The following is a 5,482-nucleotide window of genomic DNA, read 5'->3' as shown; positions in this document are numbered from 1 at the left end:
TATTTTGTGAGTGATCCTTATGTTTTGTCTTATTGACTTATCTGTGCCCTGGAGATACCTTGAAGAATGCTGGTGTTATTCTGGACATACAGAGTCCATCTTGGTCACATTTTTTAGTCTCTTAACTTTCACAGTTCCTGTACAACATACTTAGATTCCTGCCTTGTTTTGCAGGACTTTACATAATTCAGGGCATAATACATATTGTTTTCTTGCCAGGCAAGATTCTCTAAATGTATTAGCATATGTTGGATGATTTTGTTTTTCTTTTTGAAGTGTAACTTGTTTCCATAATTTTTCTTAGTAGTGCACATTCTCTGTGATGTATTGTCCATGCCTAGTGTGCTCTGGTACGGCTGTATAGTTAATTGGCATAACTACAACATGCATTATTTACAACATGTAGTTTAGTCTCAATAGTCATAATCAGTAGAAGGCTTTTGTTTGTGAATCTAGTCATTACAGAATAGTATACAGGTCATGTGTGACTGAACTGCATTTTTAAATGTTTTTAGTGTTACGAGTTTTATATTTAATATTCCAAAGAGTTCCTCTAAATCCACTCTGCAGTGGCTGACTATTTAGCATTTTGTCTTAGGTTCTAAAATGGTCTTTGCATATGTCTTGCCAAGGTCAGGCATTGGCCCTTGGACTTTACTTCTGAGTATACGTGGTATCCGGTATACTTGGCAATGCCAGGAAAAGGAGAGGAGGAGCAAAATAAATATTTGAAGAGAGAAATGCATAAAACCCTCCAAAATCAGTTCACCTAGTTGGCCTTTGACTTAGGCTATGTCTACATCATGGCCTTTACAGTGACACAGCTGTAAGGTTTTCCGTGTAGCCGCTCTAAGACAGCAGGAGAGAGCTCTCCTACCGGCATAATTAAACCATCCCCCACGAGCGGCAGCAGCTATGTTGGCATGAGAGTGTCTCCCACCGACATAGTGCTGTCCACAGCAGCACTTTTGTTGGTGAAATTTATGCCTCCTGGGGGAGTTTTTTCACACTTATGACTGACAAAAATGCTAGTGTAGACAAAGCCTTAGTCCTGGCTGCATTTAGGGCCTGATCCTTCAAGATACCGAGGTCCCACTGACTGGAGTAATAGTTCCCTACTTCACCAGGGTTGCTCTGAGAATAAATCCATTAATGTGTCTAAGGCATTCAGATACTACAGTGGTGGGTTGGAGGGGAAAATATATGTACCTACCTAGGTAAAGGACAAAAAATGAGTCAGGGACGTTTAGCACATTGTAGGATTAGGCCCATAAGCAATCTCTGTCTTGAAGTATTCTTCTCTAGGTCCTTGGTGTCTGAGTGCCTCAAACGAAGGGGTATTGTGAGGATAGTAGATTCATAACAGATGGGAAACGGAGCCATAGGAAAGATGAAGGGTATGCCTGTACTACAGCCAGGGGTGTGATTTGCAGCTCATGTCGACGTACCTGCGCTGGCTTTAATCCAGCTAGCTCCCTGGAAATAGCAGTGAAGATATGGTGGCGCAAGCTGCATCAACAAGTACATATCCAGAGAGGGTCAAGCAAGCTGAAGCCCGCACCACGGCATCCTCCCCACTCTTTTTAGCAAGCTAGTTGGGTTAAAGCAAGCTGGGGTACAGCTACGCCCTTGGCTGCAGCGTAGATGTATTTTAAGTGCCGTGCTCATGGTCATGCAGGAGGTGTGGCAAAGCTGGGAATTACTCTAATCTCTGGAATCAGAGGGGTAGCCGTGTTAGTATGAATCTGTAAAAAGCTTATGCTCCCACTACTTCTGTTAGTCTTAAAGGTGCCACAGGAGGACCCTCTGTTGCTCTAATCTCTTGAGTTCCATTAAACTGTCTTAACCACAAAACCGTTCTTCCATTCTTTTGTAGGATCAAACAGTCGGTAGGCTTTAAAAAAACAGTGTCATGTGTGGACTGATAAATTATAACAGTTGTGAAACATTTTGTTCTGAATAATCTGTTTTGTTTAGTTTCTCAGTATGTAAAATTCTGGGAAGCAAGAGACCCTTTTTTTGCACTTCATATATAAAATTGTGTATACATCATAGATTAACTTTGTTTACCCTTCGGAAGCACGGCTCTGATTTAAAAGTTTATTTATATAAAAAATATTGTTCACAATAAGAAACTTCATTGTACACTATTTTGTCCTCCCTAGAACACTTCTGAATTATTGCTGTCTAATTTTAAACATTGAAATGTACTACATTGACACAAAGTACAGAGTCATAGCCTGAAAAGAAATAGAAAATAATTTACTTTGTAGTCCTGGTATAAAGGGCTGGGGTGTTAGTTGCATTTTTTTTAGGTTAAACTCTCTTTTTCTGTAACCCAAATAGACATTTGGCATAGGCAACAGAGGGTCCTGTGGCACCTTTAAGACTAACAGAAGTATTGGAGCATAAGCTTTCATGGGTGAATGCCCACTTCGTCAGACTCTTATGCTCCAATACTTCTGTTAGTCTTAAAGGTGCCACAGGACCCTCTGTTGCTTTTTACAGATTCAGACTAACAGGGGCTCCCCCTCTGTTATTTGTCATAGGGTAGCCCTGCCTTGAGCGCCCTCCTATGGGTGGCTGTGGTACAGCAGGCTCAGTTCCCAGTGATTCCACTTCAGGCTCTCTTGCTTAATACCCCTCCTTGGGGCTGGTTTATTCCCAAAACACAGTTCAAATAATCTCCAGCAAAGGGCCATTTCTGACAGCCAGTGTATGTCGTCCTTAAAACCCCCACTTTTCCCAGTGGGGAAACCCCCACCACCATCTCAGTGCTTGGAGATCATCTTACCAGGAGACCAGCCCTCATTACCCTGGGTCCACCTCTCCAGGCGGAGGTGGCAGCAGGTCAGCCACTTTGCTGCTCCCCTGCCCTTCGCCTTCTCTGGCCTGCAGCTTTGGCTCTCTGGCTTAGACAACAGCAGGCAACTCCCTCGGCTGCTCTGGCCCCAGATTGGGGAGGTCACCTGGAAATCCCCCTTGCTGCTCTCCTGCTTTCCCCCAGCTCTCACCTGCCAACTGCTCGCTCCCAGGCACCTCTCACCTGCCTTTTTCCTGACGTGACCCTCAGACAGCCCTGACTCTCCAGGTCTCCCTTTCTCAGAGTCTCCCTGATTTTTATTGTAGCCCCAGAGGCTGCCCCATCCTCTTAATTGGGCAAACGGGGAGCACCTATTCTGGCACGGGGCACTCGACCTGCTTCATTTACAGGAGCCATGTATATCTTGGGGGGGGAAATGCTTGGTTTTGAATGATACACAATCCCTGATGCAGCTGTAATTTTATACTAGATCATTCAAACCATGGAACATATTTATTTTAGCTGCTTGAATTCTACAAATTACCATTCTGTTGTGTGTGGGGGGGAAAAAAATTCCAATCTTTGTTATAAAGTGAAGCTTAAAGTATTCTAGATAAATAAAGCATTAATGAGGCTGAACTAAAAAGTATTCTAGAGAACACATGGATGAAGCTTGTCTAAAAGTCTTTATACAGTTTGAGTGCTTGCAGTTCATTCAGTTTCATCTTTGGATAGGATTGCAATAGAAAATTTACTGTCTGAAGATCCAGCCGAACAAAAACATTTCAGTTGCCTTGTAATTGTACATTTAACTGATTAATTAGACATTAGTTGCATTGCATCTTAAATTATGCTCTAAAGTCCCTTTACATTTCTATAGTAGTAGATCAGCGGTGCAATCTGACACTACTGGTAGGTAAATAGGTGCCCAGGGTTCACCAAAAGACTGCTCTTGTGTGGTGCAAACGGCTCATTCCAGTTGCACCTCGCTGGATCAGGTTTCGAAAGCGTGTACACTTGTTCGTTAGTGAAAGGAGAAGGTACAATGTTCTTATGCAGTTGTCATTCCTTTCCCCCCTCTACTATCATAAACCCTTATGAGGGTCTGAAAGTCACTTTATTTCACAGGCAAAAGCACTTTTGTTTGTGAGATAGCTTCCTGATTCTGTAAAGGTACCAGGAGCCACCATGGTTACAACTGTTGCAGGCCTGAAAATGAAGACACTAGTTCTTGAAGTACATCAGGAGCCATGTGAAGAGTGGGGAAGAAAAGGACAGAGGTAAAGGTGAGGGACTTTTTTACTCGGGGAGCTGCTGAGGGAGGGAACGTACTAGCAGCCGTCAGGTAACAAAAGTGTCTGCTGCCACTGTCAGGCTGGTGAAGAAAAAGCTACTTTGGATGGCTAGGGTGGACAGGTTTCTTTAACCTTGACTCCGCTCCGAGTTCATCAGTCACTGATGCTGAAAAACCTTTCTAGTATTACACTCAAATGAACGCAGGTCTGGCAGCAGGCCATGGGCATCTTGTTAGTTCAGATGTAGCTGAATCCTCCCCTTCCTTGCAATTGCTGTTTATTTAAGTAACAAAAAGTGATTTTTGGCTTCTTCCTTTCCAGCTACAATCAGAAAAAAACCTGCCCTGTGATTTTCGAGTGTCTTCAGTTTGCTGACAATCCGTTGCCTATTTGTGAATGATAAACTGTGGCGTTAGAAAAGGCCTCTTCCCAGGAGAGAGCCACTTCCTGTGAGAGCGCACAATGGTGATATTTCCCCCCCCTTTCACAACTGCAGCAGAAAAAGAACCAAATAAACAACAGTGTCCCTTTTTAACTCCACGTTTATGTCCAACTTTTACCACACATGTCCATGGTAAATTGGCCTCTGCAATTAGATAATTAGTCCTCGACCTGTCCACTGCCCACTTTACACCTTCTGTTGTTGGGATTGCCACAGGATATCAGTGGGGTCAGAATTTGGCCCAATTTCTTTTTCTTGATACTTGCTCTGTCAATGGTAACCAAAGTCACCAGTCTCCATCAGAATGTTTATTATTTCTGTGGTAGCTTTTTCTGTTTTATATGATATGGTTAAACGCCTTTACTCCAGAGTCTATTCAATTGTGTGGGTGCAGTAAATGCTCTTAACTTTTTGAACCTTGCTGTTTAGGGCCTAGGACGGGGTTGGCAACCTGCGGGTCCGGCTGCTCCCTTGCGGGTAGCCGGTTTTTGAGGGGTTGCGAGGTGCAGGCTCTGGCCGGGAGGCGCTTACCACAGGCGGCTCCCGGCTGGCAGCACAGTAGGGCCCAGGCAGGCTGCCTGCCTGCCCTGGCCTCACGCCGCTCCCGGAAGCGGCTGGCTGGCTGCTGGGACGTCTCTGCATGCCCCTTGGGGGGAGGGAGGGCAGCAAGTCTCAGTGCGCTGCCTGTGCCCACAAGCACTGCCACTGCAGCTCCCATTGGCTGGTTCCCAGCCAATTCGAACTGTGAGGACAGTGCTGGGGTTGGGGGCAGCACGTGGAGCCATCTCCCACCCCCGCCACCAACCACACGCTTCCGGGAGCGGTGTGGGGCCAGGCAGCCTGAGTCCTACTGCGCTGCTGGCCAGGAACCACCTGTGGTAAGCACCTCCTGGCCAGAGCCTGCACCTCACACCCCCTCCCACACCCCAACCCCCTGCCCGA

Source organism: Chrysemys picta, chromosome 9 (assembly GCF_011386835.1).
Source record: "Chrysemys picta bellii isolate R12L10 chromosome 9, ASM1138683v2, whole genome shotgun sequence".
Taxonomy (NCBI): Eukaryota; Metazoa; Chordata; order Testudines; family Emydidae; genus Chrysemys; species Chrysemys picta.
This window is presented reverse-complemented; position numbering follows the sequence as displayed.